General features: G+C 42.5%; 1 pseudogene; it reads left to right on the forward strand.

The window, feature by feature from the left end:
- Positions 1 to 6,479: 6,479 nt before the first annotated feature.
- LOC145530937 (ras-related C3 botulinum toxin substrate 1-like) overlaps positions 6,480 to 18,059 on the forward strand; it is a 57,566-nt pseudogene continuing 45,986 nt past the window's right edge.

Consider the following 18,059-nt stretch of genomic DNA (forward strand, 5'->3'; position numbering starts at 1 on the left):
CTCTCATTTGGGGGACCATCACCCTGTCCTCTTAAAGGCAAATCTCTGGAAAGAAAGCATAAGGGGAGATTTTTTTTACCATCAGACTTTAGAAAACAAGTGAAGCAGATTCTGTGTTTTAAGAACTGGGTATGAGGACTGACATGGAAATCATACTTCCCCCTACACCCCCCCACCTCCTTCTGCATTTTTCTTCTTCATCTTCTCCTTCTCTCTCTCTCCTTGCTGCTCTCCTTTCTTGCAACACTGAAAAGCCCCTGGCTCACACACCTGCCCTGCTCTCTGGTAGGTAGAAGCTGCTGAGTGTACATAAAGGACACTCTGCATTTTGCAGGTCCAGCTTCTAGGCTAAGAGCCTGGCCTCAGGTGGTCCATGTCCACGTGGATGGCAGGTGGGGCCTCTTTCCATCCTGCCAGCTTATCATGCCTTCTGTTACATGTGAGCTGCTTCCAGCAATTAAATCTGAAAGACGAGGAGGGAACAATGTTCCAGGGTGCTGACCTACGTATCTGAAATGATTTTCTACAAATCTAAAATCAAGGTGTGTCCTGGTTAAAGAATCTGTTCTAATGTGTAATTTTTTTCCTCAGAAGACTTACAGAAGTATGAAAATCAATCCGTCACTTTCTACAAGTAACAAATCACTTTTATTGAAATAGCGTAATTACTCAATATTTGGAATATGTGGGAATTTGGAGGCAGATTATATTGCTATACACAATGAGCTCCTACAGTTTGGGAGGTGACTGATTGCAAAGATACCACAGGTTACCTATCATCAAGAAACTCTCTCTCTTTTGCACCTAAAGTCTTAAAAAATGTGAAAGTGTTTCTCAGTCATGTCTTTTTGTGACCCCATGGACTGTAGCCTGGCAGGCTCCTCTGTCCACGGAATTCTCTAAGCAAGAATACTGGAGTGGGTAGCTATTCCCTTCTCCAGGGGAACTTCCTGACCCAGGGATCAAACCCAGGCTTCACTTTCTAAAGTCTTGACCGGCTCTTTATTTGGTGTGGAAACCTGTAGTTCTAGAAGGTGTCTGGCAAGGTTACTGTATCTCTTGGGAAGGGAAATCCAGCCATAGATGATATACATGGGCTGGTTATAAAGCAGAGAGCAAGGTCTCTGAAGGAAGAGGACAGGCGAGTTTGGACGAGGGTTTGCAAGGAGACAGAGGTCTGAATGGACTGTCTGGGAGATTACCCTGGTGGTCAAGAGAGGGCGGGGCTCCTCATACTGGCTGACCACCTTCTGGCGGCTCCTCTCTTAAGCTTTGCCTCCATGACCCTGATGCCCAACTCCCCTCATTTTATGTGTTAGCTACTCTGCCTGATGTCCTCCAGAAATACAGGGATAAATCACTGCCAACGTAATGTAGCTCATGTCTCAATTTCACAGCTTTTTTACTTTCCTTTCCATCCAGATAAAATGTAAACTGAAATTAAATCTTTCCCCCAAAGAGCTCAGAGATGTAAAAGGATGTTATACTAAGAGGTGGTAAATCAATCACCACTGAGATGGAATGATCCAGAGCAGCATTTCCATACTCTGTGAGTGCCTGGAGTCATCCCAGCAAACGAGTCCGAGTCTGCGTTAGCTCTCTCTCTCTCTCTCTCTCTTCTTTTCCATACTTAGATTCTAGGGAAGGGCAGAAACTTCTGGTTGGCTTCCATTTAACTCTGATGCAGAGACAGTATGACGTAATATAAATAAGAATCCTGGCTGCGAAAGCAGAAGAGTTAAGCTGCAGTTTTCATCTCTACCTGTTTGGAATTATAAGATTTAGGATGAGACAACTGGTTTCTCAAAGACTCAGTTTCCACATGTTTAAAGTGAGTGTAATAATCTAGGGCTTTGTATAGCACAGGGAGTGTGGCTCAGTGCTCTGTGATGAACTAGAGGGGTGAAATGGGAGGAGGAAGGAGGTCCAAGAGGGAAGGAATATATGTATACATGTGGCTGATTCACTTCATTGTACAGCAGACACTAACACAACATCATAAGGCATCTATACTCTCCAAAAATAAAACAAATAAAAAAGATTAAAAAAAATATAGGACTTGTAGTGCTGTGTTAACACTTCACTGAGATTCACTTTGTTTCAAAGCCATGGTAGGAAACCAAAGGTTGAATGATTCCCCTTCTTGGTTCAGTCCTGCATGGAGCTGGGTGAGCCCTGTCCCTGACCCTCAGGGTCCTACCCATCAGTCTTGCTGGTCCAGCTTCAGGGCACATGGTCCAGCCCACCTCCAACACCAGCACTTCTTTGCCCCAGGCCTCCCTCTGAAGGCTCGCGTCTACTTGGCGTCAGTGAGGCACACAGCAAGTACCAGAAGCGACTGAAGCTGCGTCCACCAGAGCAACGTTCAGGCAATGACTAATGGCAACAGGTGTGTAAACACGTCAGCTTCCTCACCCTTTGGGTGGTTTTCGGAGCTCCCCTCAGGGGGTTAAGCTCCAGTTGTTAACAGTGCTAGTTGACGGATAACTGACCCTTTGTTGGCTTCCTCACCCTCCTTTTCTCTTTTCATCTTCCTCCCAGCAGCGTTTCCTGGGGTGATCTAAAAGTTCTCTTGGTGTTTGAATTCTTGTCTCAGGGCTTTCTCCTTGAAGAACACAACCTAAAATACTGCAAGTATGGAGATTCGGCAAGCAGTCAAAATGAGGAAAGTAATGGTTCCTATTTGGCAGGTGCAGTTTATCTTCAGAAGCTTGAAAGCCCATTCAATTATTAAACTTGTCAAGACACACAGCTGTCCTTTAATACCTGACTTAACTAACCTAAGTGGCTTTACTTGGCAACCACATACACTCTGTTCCCCTTTTTCCTACAAATCTCTGAACACTTATGCATAATGCTCACAACATATCATTCTTAAGGGAAAAAAAAATTTTTTTTTGAGCTTCTGGCAAAAGGTGGTGGAAAGAGAACTGAACAGGGAATCAGAGGCTCTGGGTGTTAACTGAAGAATACATTCTCACAATAAAAGTTCAACAGCAACATACATGTCCAGAGGGGTGTACAATCTGACTCTGAGACACCCCAAACTGACGATGCTTTTTCTGCATCCTTGGGAGCACAAGAAATGGAAGACTCTGTAGCTTCCAAGTGCTTCTAATGGAGGTGATATCCAGTTAAAAAAATGTAGGGTATATTATCATATGTGAAACAGAACACCATTCCAGGTTCGATGCATGAGACAAATGCTCAGGGCTGGGGCAATGGGATGACCCAGAGGGATGGGATGGGAAGGGAGGTGGGAGGGGGGTTCAGGATGGGGAACACATGTAAACCCATGGCTGATTCATGTTAATGTATGGCAAAAACCACTACAATATTGTAAAGTAATTAGCCCCCAACTAAAATAAATAAATTTATTAAAAAAAAAAAAGTAGGGTAGCCTTAGAGGAAGAAATCCTGGGTAGAAGACCACACACAGGCTCAATGTGCAAGAGAAGGAAGAGGTAAAGTTGGTAATGAAACCACGTTACTCTCAGGAAAGCTCAGGTCATCTTTGCCATGAATCTTTATTTCGTGGGTGTCAGGAACTCTCTCAAAGGCAACATTGCAAACTGTTAGGGCAAGAAAAAGACTTCTATTTTGTATGTCTAACCATTCAGTTATATTGCTTTTCTTTCCACCCAGCCAGCCAACCAGCCAGTCAGTCTTCTCTCCCTTCTTCCACTCTTCCTTCTTTCTATTTGTTTCATCCTTCCTTTCAGTCTTCCCTTCAGATTTCTGTCCATTCTCCCTTCCAGCCCTCTTTCCAGAATCCCTTCAACCTTGCCTTCTCCCTTCCATCTTTCTTCCATCCCTTTTATCATCTCTTTTTGCATCCAGGCTTCCTTCTTTCTTTCCTTCGTCCATTCATGAATACTTTAAAAGGTGGCATTGGGTCATGATGATTCAATGTCACACTACAGTCAGGCTACCTGGTTCAAACCCAGGTCCAATATTCTTTATACAGATGCCCTTGGGCAATTTGGTTAAATTTCCCATACTTGAGATTTCTAGCTTTTTTACATATAAGCTGGAGCTAATAATAATACCTATTCCACTGGCTTATTCTGAGAATTAAGTGAATTAATACACATGTGATGCAAACAAACAAACAAAAACTGACTTGTTTTTAGTGTTATAAATGCTAGTTGTTATCATCAGTATACTTTTTGTATTGGATTAAGTCCTGCAAAAATAGATGTTTAAGACATAGCCCTTGCTTATTAGGAGATTCTTATGTCTAGAGAGAGTTAACACAGTATCCAAAGATGAACAAGTAATTTACTTCTGAATAGAAGGCTTAATTTCCTAAAGTGTATAATTCAGCATTATCACCTCTGACAAATGGTGAAATATTTGAGGGTCTTGCATTTCCAAAGCACTGCTGCACTCTTCCAGCTTCCAACCTTTGTCCCATTTCGGTTCTGTTCTATCAAGTGTGTTCATCTGAGCCTTGATTTGTACACTGAGTTTCTTGCCAGCCTCTTGCAATACAATTTAACATGAAAGGCAATATAATATTCTTGTTGAGAATCGCAGCAGTTCAATAGGATGGATTGGAACTCTCGCCAATGTGAGCATGATTTAGGGCACCTTGTTATGGAGAAAGTCTGCTTGTTCTTTCAACTCTATTGAGATGAGATCTTTCAAAGAGTGATTGCAGTTCTGACACTCACAGTTAACTCTTTTTGTCCTTTTCATACATTATTCTGTGTTCTATTTTACAAATCTCCAGGACTTCAATACCCATAGAATTTCAAACTAACACTTTAAGAAGGTCAGCTTAGTTTGAGAAGCTAAGTGAGAAACAGCTAAAGTTTAATTTAAGGATCTATACTGAAACTCCTGCCAGGACATTTGAACAAGTGTAACTTGTCTCCTCTGTCCAAAACTAGAGTCTTGCAGATTTGATGATGCAGATAAGCTGACATCCTAAATCTTCATAACCAGTCATAAAACAGATACTTACCACCCTCACCTGGAACACCTAAATTTGAAATGATTGTGAGCGGGATATTATAGTGCAGTGGTAACAAACAAATCCTGACATCTCAGTGGTTTAGCACAGTAAAAAAATTTTCTGGCTCATGAAAAATCTGAGGCTAGATGATGGGGGCTAATCTCCATCTTGTAACCTAGGGATCCAGGTGCCCTCACATGATATTTGTAATATCTCAACATGTGGCTCCCAAGATTACTGAGAAGAGAAGGAAGAGACACATCAACAATTATCTGGCTCATCTGGGAGATGATATCCATCACTTCCGCCTAGGATCCATTGACCAAAAGTTGTCTGATGGCCCCATCCTAATGGCAAGGCCTGGAAAACCTGAGAGAACACACAATATTTGTGGCACATAAATACCCCATTCATATTTGGTGTGGATACTTGAAATCCATAAGAGAAAATAGGTGTCAGCTGGATGAAGATAAAGTATGATGTGAATTGTTTCAAAATGGCAAGAGTTATAGAGACCAGAGGCTCAATTCAAAACAGCCCCACCACCAGCACTTGAAAGAATCATGGTTTATCTCTAAAATTAAACTCTTCATGAATTTAATAATACAAAACTTCAGCTCTGTTTCATATATACTGGGAAGATGACACATGCTTTTGCTTTGGAATTCTCTCGGCAAACCATGTGCCTTTCAAGGATTTGCCTTTCCTAGTTTAAGAAGCACATTCTAAATGTTCAATAAATGGTTATTAAATGGTAGTGACAAAGTTTCACTGAAGTTGCAAGGAAATGTCATTCTCAATTTGAAGGCCCTTGTAGCATTGTTGAACATTTGCCTGGATGCCTTGAATACCCTATTCTAAAGTGCAAGTTTGTTGAAATCATGCTGCTTTATACCCTTTTAAATTAAATTTTATTTAAACCTTCTTCAGTGTCCATTCACAAAAGACAATGAACCCAGGACATGTGAGGCTGTTAAAAACCTATTCAGTGCCCTTAGACTAACAAGGCTTTTTTATCAGAATTTCTTCTTCCCTCTCTAGCTCCCTTCCCTTCCTAGCCAAAATTTTCCCTGAACAGCAAAGACAGGCTTCAAACTAGTGAATCCAAGAGATACATTCTGGGCTTCAAAGGGAAAATAAAGAGAGAAAACTTCTGGGAACAGGCATGAATCTGCCTAATTTTCAGGTGTTTCTTGTCCCAGTTGCTCCTCACTGCTTGCTCACCAGTCTTCACCATGATATCTGAATCCATCTGGTTCTCCTGCATCTTGGGCTTCTTGTTTCCTGAACTGTGAGGTTTGCTGGTTCTACAAATCTCCTCCCCTTGCTTCAACTATTCAACCTGAAAATATCTATTTAATGAGAGTTGTGTTACCATATGTGACACAAATAATTAATTCACTAACCAAATATTCATTTATGAAATAATCACGCAATTAATTAGTTCACTAACCAAATATTCACTGTGATCCTATTGTTTTCTAGGCACCATGGTGGGCAAGAGGATAATGTGAACAAGATGGGGTCTTTGTTCACCATGCAGTTGAATCTAGAAGCAGGTATAGGTGAAGCAATTAAGAAAAACAAGATGATTCTGAATGGCAATCAGTACTATAAATAAAGGGAAATAAGGTGATGTGATAGGGAGTGGCCATGGCCAGGGTTCCCATGCACAGAATCATGGGAAGAAGGACTTCCTGAAAAGAAGAAGGGGCAGCACTGGGGAAACAGGTAGAGCAAGATGCCAGGCAAAAACTGGAAATGATGGTTGGAAAGGACAAAATTCCCCTTCTTCCTCCTCCCACTTTCAACAAGAAGCACAACCTTTCTTTTTCTAATCTCCATGCCAATTCCTCTGGATCCTCTGTGAAAGCAAGGATAAAAATTTCGTATTAAATGTAATAACAGACCGTCTTGAAGAAAGCCTTCATTTCTCTTTCTTCCAAATCAGCATCCCTCCATGGGGCTAAACGAAGCACCTGCCTTGTCTTTGGCTAAGCTTCTGTGACCTTATCTTCTCTGTTGAGACCCATGGCTGATGCCAAGTTGCAAGAAACAACTGCTCACTCTCTGGCTGCCCTCAATCCTCTAGACAACATCTCCTTGACTGATGAAGTCAGGAGGGACAATATTTCCTCATTCTCAGTGACTGCTGATGAATGGCACTGAAGCAGCATTGCTGCTCAACCCTTTATTCAAGGGAGGCTGTCAGTTTCTGTAGATCCCTTGGCCAGTCTACCCCCATCAATTTCGTAGTTGGAGGAATTGCCTTAGAATTACATATGGTCATGTACTCAGGAGGAACTTGAGGAGAATGATGAGGACAGGGTGAGAGGAGGTAGAAATGACACAGACTCACTAATTAGGTCAGCAGTGAGCTCACTCAGAAGTTCTCAGCCTTGTTAAACTTTTGTTATACCACAGCTGCATTCCTCCCCCATCTATCCCTGTGCGTCCCTGTACCATGTTGTAGAGGCAGGTGCAATGACAAGGAAGAAAAAGAAAGAAAAGATGGATACCACATAGGTTGAGGCAGGGTGGAGACAATGCAGGTCTTTTAAAATTAGAGAATTTCTCAAAGGTGTTCATCTGGCAGAGAGTGAGTCAATAGCCTGGCATCATATTACATGTAAAATGGACTCCTGGTTCCACCTCCACCCTCCCATTTTTGAAGACAAAAGATTTGAGAATAGGCTTCCCAGAAGGTGCAGTGTTTAAAAAAAAAAAAATCTTCCTGCTACTGCAGGAGACATTGGAGACTCACGTTTGGGAAGATCCCCTGGATTAGAAAATGGCAATGTACTCCAATATTTTTGCCTGGAAAATTCCATGGGGAGAGGAGCCTGGCAGGCTACAGTCCTTGCAGTCACAAAAAGTTGGACACGACTGAGCACACACTCAAAAAAAAAAAAAAAAACAGAAAAAAACAAACAGGATCTGCAATATGTGGTGGTCTAGAGTGAGCAAGGAGTAGGGTTTCTTTCTAGAAAGCTTGGATCATAGGCCTGTTCTGCTAGTATATGCCTGGGCAGTGCTGGAAAATTCTCTCAGCATTTCTGATTTTTAACCTGCTGATCTAGAAAGTAAGGCAATTTGATTGATGAAACTCTTAAGGTCCCTTTTTGCTCTAAAATGTCATGATTCTTATACAGTAGGAAAGATTCATTTTAACTGAAATAAAGAAACTTTTGAAGAACACTGGTAGTCCAGAGGTTTTCAATCCATGCTCCCAATGCAGGGGGCACTGATTTGACCCCTGAAACTCAGATTCCTCATGCTGTAATGTGTGGCCAAAATGAATTTTTTATAAAATAACCTTTTGACAGATACTAGTTAAAAATGCCTTTTATTATCTCTTTCTAAAGAGCAGTTATCCAATATATCCATCCATATGTTAAGCTCTAACATCTTAGTGTCATAACATTCTGCCAAAGATTAAATAAGACACATTGGAATCCTGCAAACACTAGAAGAGGGAACAAATTTTAAATTATTCTTTTAGTAGTATTATATGGGAAAAGGAGAAATCAATATTATTAATTCACTTATCTCTCTGCCAACTTAAATGATCTATTTCTTACCTTGTTCTAAAAAAGACTTAAGCTGACAGAATAATTCATGATTAAATTATTTATCCAATAACTGCTCCATCGTTTGGTTTACCAAGACCTTAGAACTTGTTTATGTATATATATAAATTATATATGTATATATGCTGCTGCTGCTGCTAAGTCACTTCAGTTGTGTCCGACTCTGTGTGACCCCAGAGACAGCCGCCCACCAGGCTCCCCTCTCCCTGGGATTCTCCAGGCAAGAGTACTGGAGTGGAATGCCATTTCCTAATCCAAGGCATGAAACTGAAAAGTGAAAGGGAAGTCGCTCAGTCGTGTCCGACTCCTAGCGACCCCATGGACTGCAGCCTACCAGGCTCCTCCGTCCATGGGATTTTCCAGGCAAGAGGACTGGAGTGGGTTGCCATTGCCTTCTCTGATATGTATATATAAATATACTATATTGAAGTATAGTTGGTTTACAATATTGTATTAGTTTCAGATATACAGCAAAGTGATTCAGTTTATTTTGTTTTGTTTATATTTTTAAGGCAAAAGATCTTCATTGCCCTATGGAAATCGGTGATATGTTTTGCTGCTGCTGCTAAGTCGCTTCAGTCGTGTCTGACTCTGTGCAACCCCCATAGAGGGCAGCCCACCAGGCTCCCCCGTTCCTGGGATTCTCTAGACAAGAACACTGGAGTGGGTTGCCATTTTCTTCCCCAGTGCATGAAAGTGAAAAGTGAAACTGAAGTCGCTCAGTCGTGTCCTACTTTTAGCGACCCCATGGACTGCAGCCCACCAGGCTCCTCCGTCCATGAGATTCTCCAGGCAAGAGTACTGGAGTGGGGTGGCAATGCCGTCTCCAGATATGTTTTGAAATTTTCCTTATTGTGCCTGTTTAAAAATTTTAAAGTTCATGCTACTTTGTTCTACCCTCAATCAAACTTAAAAGTGGTTAAAATCAAAAGCTTTTGAATTAAATTTCAGTGGAATTTCCCAAATGCATTTCAAAATTTAACTGAGTATTTGAGAAAAGCTAAATATACTTTAACTTATACGCAGAGTACATCATGAGAAACGCTGGGCTGGAGGAAGCACAAGCTGGAATCAAGATTGCTGGGAGAAATATCAATAACCTCAGATATGCAGATGACATCACCCTTATGGCAGAAAGCAAAGAAGAACTAAAGAGCCTCTTGATGAAAGTGAAAGGGGAGAGTGAAAAATCTCAACATTCAGAAAACTAAGATCATGGCATCCAGTCCCATCATTTCATGGCAAATAGATGGGGAAACAGTGGAAACAGTGAGAGACTTTATTTTGGGGGGCTCCAAAATTACTGCAGATGGTTATTGCAGCCATAAAATTAAAAGACACTTACTCCTTGGAAGGAAAGTTATGACCAACCTAGACAGCATATTAAAAAGCAGAGACATTACTTTGCCAACAAAGGCCCAACAAAGCTATGGATTTTCCAGTGGTCATGTATGGATGTGACAGTTCATCTATAAAGAAAGATGCTGCTGCTGCTGCTACTGCTAAGTCGCTTCAGTCGTGCCCAACTCTGTGCGACCCCATAGACGACATCCCACCAGGCTCTGCCATCCCTGGGATTCTCCAGGCAAGAATACTGGAGTGGATTGCTATTTCCTTCTCCAGTGCATGAAAGGGAAAAGTGAAAGTGAAGTCGCTCAGTGTGTCCGACTCTTAGCGACCCCATGGACTGTAGCCTACCAGGCTCCTCTGTCCATGGGATTTTCCAGGCAAGAGTACTGGAGCAGGGTGCCATTGCCTTCTCCGATAAAGAAAGATGAGCACAGAAGAATTGATGCTTCAGAAGTGTCATGTTGGAGAAGACTCTTGAGAGTCCTTTGGACTGCAAGGAGAGCCAACCAGTCCATCCTAAAGGAGATCAGTCCCGGATGTTCATTGGAAGGACTGATGTTGAAGCTGAAACTCCAATACTTTGGCCACCTGATACAAAGAGCTGACTCATTTGAAAAGACCCTGATGCTGGGCAAGATTGAGGGCAGGAGGAGAAGGGGACGACAGAGGATGAGATGGTTGGATGTCATCACCGAATCAATGGACATGGGTTTGGGTGAACTCTGGCAATTGGTGATGGACAGGAAGGCCTGGTGTGCTGTGGTTCATGGGGTTGCAGAATCGGACATGACTGCACGACTGAACTGAACTGAACTGAAATATACTTCTGGTTGCCAAAAAGCTCAGAGTTTAGCTGGGGAGATAGGCATAGAAAAAATCAATTACAACCTGGAACCATAGGGAAAACCCTCCTGTGGCCAACTCAGACATTCCTCCTGGGCACCCTGGCAAGTGCAGGCTGAGGTCGGGGTCACACACAATAGGCACAGCATGGAATGTCCTAGAATTCTTATCCTGCAGGGTTTGCTTCCTTCCTCAGAGATCCTGCAAGTTTCTCATGGAACTTCTCTCAGTGTTCATGAAATGGCAGCTACTCTTAAAGGAGGCAAAACTTTTCACTGTCTGATATGCAAAGAGCTCACAGATCCTTCAGCTCTTCATTAAATTCTTGGTGATTAAGTCACTGAGTCATGTCCAACTCTGGAGACCCCATGCACTGTAGTCCTCCAGGCTGCTCTGTATATGGGATTTCCCAGGCAAGAATACTGGAGTGGGTTGCCATTTCCTTCTTCAGGGGATCTTCCGGATTCAGGGATCAAACGCAGGTCTCCTGCATTGCAGGCGGATTCTGTACCGACTGAGTCACAAGGGAAGCCCCATTAAATTCTTTCAGTTCAGTTCAGTTTAATCACTCAGCTGTATCTGACTCCTTGCAACCCCATGGACTGCAGCACACCAGGCCTCCCTATCCATCACCAACCCCCGGAGCCTACTCAAGCTCATGTCCATTGAACTGGTGATGCCATCCAACCATCTCATCCTCTGTCATCCCCTTCTCCTCCTGCCTTCAATCTTTCCCAGCATTAGGGTCTTTTCAAATGACTCAGTTCTTCACATCAGGTGGCCAAAATTTTGGAGTTTAAGCTTCAGCATCATTCCTTCCAATGAATATTCAGGACTGATTTCCTTTAGGATGGACTGGTTGGATCTCCTTGCTGTCCAAGGGACTCTCAAGAGTCTTCTCCAACATGACACTTCAGAAACATCAATTCTTCAGTGCTCAGCTTTCTTTATAGTCCAGCTCTCACATCCATACATGACTACTGGAAAAACCATAGCTTTCATTAGACGGACCTTTGTTGGCAAAGTAATGTCTCTGCTTTTTATTATGCTGTCTAGGTTGGTCATAACTTTTCTTCCAAGGAATAAGTGTCTTTTAATTTCATGGCTGCAGTCACCATCTGCAGTGATTTTGGAGCCCCCAGAAATAAAGTCTCTCACTGTTTCCACTGTTTACCCATCTATTTGCCATGAAGTGATGGGACCAGATGCCATGATCTTAGTTTTCTGAATGTTGAGTTTTAAGCCAACTTTTTCACTCTCCTCTTTCACTTTCATCAAGAGGCTCTTTAGTTCTTCTTCACTTTCTGCCATAAGGGTGGTGTCATCTGCGTATCTGAGGTTCTTGATATTTCTCTTGGCAATCTCGATTCCAGCTTGTGCTTCCTCCAGCCCAGTGTTTCTCATGATGTACTCTGCATACAAGTTAAATAAGCAGGATGACAGTATACAGCCTTGATGTACTCCTTTCCCTATTTGGAACTAGTCTGTTGTTCCATGTTCACTTCTAACTGTTGCTTCCTGATGTGCATACAGATTTCTCAAGAGGCAGGTCAGGTGGTCTGGTATTCCCATCTCTTTAACGTTGACCAAATATTCCCTTCCAAGGTGGGGGATGGCTTGGTGCAATGGTTCCTAATCTTGGCTGCACAGCAGAATAACTGATAGCCTTTGACTATTCTTGTGCCCAAGCATTTCCAGACTAATTATAATCCACCAGGGACCCATGAAGTGGGACCCAGGCATATAGCATCCTGGGTAATTCCATCATATATAACTGGGTGTCTCCAGCTTAATGTATATTTTCATCTGAAAGGAGCAGCATTTAGGATGACATTTGCATTAAGGGGGAAGTAGCCAGTAACATTTACTTTTACAATAGGCTGTTTTTGATAGAGAAAAGGGTTAGGATGGAGTCTTTATCTGATTGTCACCTGATCCCTTTGAGCCTCTGTAACTTGGATTAATGCTGATAATAACAAAAACAAGAAAACCTAGCAGACTTTCAATGCAGGTTACATTCTTTTTAACCTTCAGATAGTCTTAAAGGGGTATCTTAAGGCCCACTTGAAAGACACCAAGAGGTTAAATAAGTGGCCAATAACTTATAATAAGTAAATGACGAAGGCAGGAATCAAAGCTCTCTCTGTTTCTAAGTCTTTTTTATGTATCCTCCCCCCACCCCGACTCAACCACCAAAGGGACTAATTCAAAGGTAATGACAAAGGATATATATTGTGTCTGCCTCCTAATAGAGCCAGGCTAAATAAACTGGTATCCTTCAACACTCCAGGGGGACCGACTTTTACACACATGTCTTCTTAGAAGGCAATTCCTAAAGCGGACATAGTTGGGGAGATCTGGGGAGAGGAACAGAGCAGACACCTAAGATGTCCCAGGCACAACAGAGCAACAGGGGCTAGGGGTAATCAGATGGGGCCCTGCTTAACTGAGCAGCATATTTTGAAGCAAAATGGAAGGTATCAGGTTCAATCCTGGATAGTTTAGTCACCACCTGAGGAAGTGAATGCAGATAATGTTGATTGCTAACTAAAGGCTTGTAAACGCAAGGCAGAGGCAGCCTGTGACCTGAACAGAGGCCTTCCACCTCCTGAAATGACATGCTGTCTGGAAGCACCAATCTATCCATGATCACATTAAACCCAGGCCTCCAGCTCCAAGCTGTCAAAGAGTATTGGATTTGTTGCATTTTATGAGCAATAAAAGCAGACTTTTAATTTAATTAATCTCATCCTTGATTGCATTAACCACCCATGTGGCCAGCAAGTACAGAATGGACCTCGGGCAACCAGACACTATCTGCATTAACCTCTCAGGCATTGAGGACATTGAGGGAATGATTCATTTTGCTGTGGATCAGACACCTGATCAACAAAAAGCTGGCCAAAATAGCATAAACAAAAGGCTTTAGGTACTCAATACAGGCTTTAGGGACCAGCTTTACATACTGGATGCTCTGAAATAAAATTCTAAATTGGGGGTGGGGAGGACAGCACACTCATTTCTTTCACAACCTTTTATCTGAGAAATTCAGAACCATTTTCTTTGAACAAATGAAACCTTTTATCCTCAGAGGTATGAAATTTCTGAGAAATCAAAACATTGATTTCAAAGTGATGGACATTAACTGGGTTTGATCTTGACATTCTGGATATTGGGACATTGGTAGATGGGCTGAATGCTCAGACATCATATGTTGCTGACAGAATCAGTCTACTTTTAACCAGAACTCAAACATGCATTCACGTACAATCAGGTGGTTTAGGGAGTATTGGAAAGCAGCATGCATCCAAAATGATATTGACATGCTGAGTAGAAGGGGGAAATGTAATGAGATCACACATCCTAGTAGGAAAGGCAATTTTTCCAATGAGGTTAGAAAACTAATATGTACAAAAGCAGAAAGGGATATATAGCTTTGAACAGCAATAGGTATGAAAAATATTTATTGATTTTAGTAGATGAGAAAGCCAATATAAATAAAAAATGTGATGCAACTGATGGAAAACAATGTCGTGTTAGGCTCTGCAGAGATGCTCTTGGTTCCCTGCCCAGATCTGCTTTATAGAGCTGGTGCTCCAATCCCCCAGCCTCTGATATTGTTGTCTGCTGGGAGCGCAGAGCTGGCCATGTTGGCTGAGAACAGCCTTTGGTTTATAGAAGCTATGTTTTCAGGTGGTGGGGCGGAGGGTGGGAGGGTAACATTTCCTCCGGGGTAGCCTGTAGCCAATGATGGATGGATTTGAGATACAAGAGGTCCTTGCCTTTGGGAGTAGAATCAACTCTGTGGCAATTCACCTTCTAGAGATTCTTGTGTGATCAAGATGCACTCCACCTGAGCCCACACGTGTGATATTGTGATTTATAAAAAATGCAGTCTTCCCTCAGTATCCAAGGGGCATTGATTCCAGGAGCCCCCACATATAAGAAAATATGCCATGCTCAAATCTTTTATATAATACAGTGTAGTATAGTCATGCCTCTGTATTCACAGGTTTTACATTCTTAGGTTCAATCAATCTCAGATGGAAATTTGGGCCCACCATTGGTTGAATCCACGCATGGGAAACCAACTGCATATTTACTGTAAAAATTAGTATATGAGTGGACCCAAACATCTCAGTCCCCTGTTGTTTAAGAGTCAAATGTGCACCTTTGGCTTTTGTCCAAACTTCTGGCAGAGAGTTTCTAAAAGCCTTAGAATTTTGTAAGTGGTAAGAGTAATTAAACCAGGCTTCTCTGGTGGCTCAGTGGTAAAGAATCCACTTGCAATGCAAGAGCCACAGGAGACTCAGTTTTGATCCCTGAGTCAGGAAGATCCCCTAGAGCAGGAAATGGCAACTCATTCCCATATTCTTATCTGGGAAACCCATGGACAGAGGAGCCTGGCTGGGTATGGTCCATGGAGTTGCAAAGAGTTGGGCATGCTGAAGCGGCTGAGCATGAACACACAAGAGTGATAAAGATGTGAGTGACAAGTACCGAAGGTTATTAGGTACCTGAGGCAGGTGATTAGAGGATTGATTGTTCTGGGGAAGGGAAAGGACTGGAGATTATGTTTAATAACCAATGACCAGTGATTTAATCGATCATGCCTGTGAAATAAAGCCTCCATAAAACCCCAAAAATACAGAGCTTAGAGAGCATCAGGACTGAGAGCAAGGGGAGGTGCTGGGAGACTGCAGGGTACTCCTGGAGGGAGCGGGAAACTCTGAACTCTCTCCTGACCCCTTGCTCTACACACTTCTTCCATCTGGCTGTCCTGAGTTATAGCTTTGAATACTAAATTGATAATCTAGCAAGCAAAATATTTCTCTGAGTTCTATTAGAGACTCTAACAAATTAATAGAATCCAGGGAGGGTAGGTATCATGAGAATCTCTGGTTTATAGACAGTCAATCAGAAGTTCAAATTTGTGATTGACATCATGAGTAGGAAGGGGTCATTGTAACCTCCAGTGTGTAGGTGGTGGGTCAAAAGAAAAGCACAATCAATAACAACCTGGGCTTGTGACTGACTTGTGAGATGGGGTGGGGTGTGGGGGGGAGAGACTTATAGGACTGAGCCCTTAACTCAAGGAATCAGATGCCATCTCCAAACAGATAATATCTGAATTGAGTTTCATTCTACCACACCCAGCTTGTGTTTGAGAATTAACTGTTGATGTGGTAACAACTACCCCCACCACACACACAATGGAATTGATGATCAGAACACCCAAATTAGCACCCTTGCTCAGCTCCTCCCCCTCCCCAAACTGCTTCCTTTCCTCCCATTCTTATAAAAGAAACCTCTCAAATAATCACTTCCCTAATCTACCATCTCAGGCTCTACTTACAAGGAGGCTGGCCTAAAACATTCTGCATTGATGAACTGCTTTACCCGAGAGGAGGAGGGATATTTGACCAGTCTATCATGTTACCCCTTGAAAAACTGTGCTAGATTGGGGCACCTCACCTAAATTTGACCTCTGCCATCCAGGATCCTGGCTTTGGAAGCAACTTCCTCCAGCTGCCTGGACTCCACGATCACCCACTGTACCTCTTTCTCACTAATTAATGTTTCAAAACTTCAGTGAAAGAAGAACCTTCTGGGTTCTCTAAAGGGACATCATTTGGGAGGGTCCAAGAGGATCACATAGGATAAATCTGCTTTGACATTCAAGTTCAGATTTCTGTCCACTAAATTGTTAGTGCTTCCAGCAGCTACATAAGCACCATGAGTCAGCATCTCCTGAAGATTCACCCATGTTGATAAATCAGGAAGACCAGAAAACACTTTTATTTCTCTTTGCACATCATTTAAATAAAATCTTACACTGATTTTCCAGCTTTTATTGGTAGAAATTTGCATAATATTACAGCTAATTTGTTAGTCATCTCTCCCTGTGTGCTGTGCTTAGTTGCTCAGTCATGTCTAACTCTTTCTGACCCCTGGAGGAGCCCATCAGGCTCCTCTGTCCATGGAGATTCTGTAGGCAAGAATACTGGAATGGGTTGCCATGCCCTCCTCCAGGGGATTTTTCCAACCCAGGGATAGATCCCAGGTCTCCCACATTGCAGGCGGATTCTTTACCATCTGAGCCACCAGGGAAGCAACATCTCTTCCTATATATGCTTCATAAGTGGTCCCTGAGATACATGAGAATATGACTCTGAAATCTAGAGACTGTAAAAGATATTGGGTGAAGTGAAAGAATGTACTTCTCCTTTCAAGAAAACTTCCTCGGTGGAGGGTCTTCAATGTGTCTAAGGAGCCTTATCAGAGAGTGGGGAAAGTTTATCTGTGCCAGCCAGGGAGGCTTAACAGGGAGTAAGAATTTGGGAGTGCTTCCCCTGTGGCTCAGAGGTAAAGAATCCGCCTGAAATGCAGGAGTCACAGGAGACTCAGGTTCAATCCCTGGGTCAGGAAGATCCCCTGGGGAAGGGAAAGGCAACCCACTCCAGTATTTCTTGCCTGGAGAATCTCATGGACTGAGGAGCCTGGAGGGCTACAGTCTTAAGGTCACAAAGAGTTGGACACGACTGAAGCAACTACGTGCTTGATTGCAAGGATTTGGGATCTAACAAACTACCTGAAATCTCCAGTTTTTTTCTGATCTAGTTCTCATCTTCCATAACCAAAGCTCTAAAAGATTCGATGAAACTGCAAATGCAGCAGCAGGCATATAATTAGATTGTCATATAAAAACCACAGGATCAAGATGCTTAATTTCTAGACCTTGAGCTGCAAGAGATAGGAGATTAAAAGGAATCGTAGAAAATGATAGTGAGTCTTTCACTGAAACAAAGTCCCTTTGGTTTGCAGCCTATGGTGAAAATTAAGAAATGTGACCTCATTGATCTCTTTTCTCAAGCCCAATACCACTAGAAACAATACCTCAGTCCTTGAATCACTTTATACTATTTTATGGAAGTGGCCAATTGATCTCCCAGAGTTATGACTTCATCCCTACTGACCAGAGATAAGTCTTAAATTAAATTTTCTCCCTGCTCTGCCAGAGCCCAGCCCTTAACACTAACTGAATCCTCTCTGCCAATAGACCCAGCTAATCTCTTATTTTCCAAATTTCTCAGAGAGTCTCTTGATTACCTGCTTCTGCTACGTGCTCAGTTTTGTTACCAGTTTTCCTGTCAATATATTCTTAGTTGCAGGCTATGATACCAACTAGATGAGTTAGGTAGGAAACATAGCTTAAAGGAGAACATTGGCTAGCTCATGGAACACTTCATAACCACCATAACCACCCTGAAGTCTGTAGTTGAGGGGAATGCTCAAACCATACAGCAGTGGAAAAA

Source organism: Giraffa tippelskirchi, chromosome 13 (genome assembly GCF_054371585.1).
Source record: "Giraffa tippelskirchi isolate mGirTip1 chromosome 13, T2T-mGirTip1v1.2.pri, whole genome shotgun sequence".
Lineage (NCBI taxonomy): Eukaryota > Metazoa > Chordata > Mammalia > Artiodactyla > Giraffidae > Giraffa > Giraffa tippelskirchi.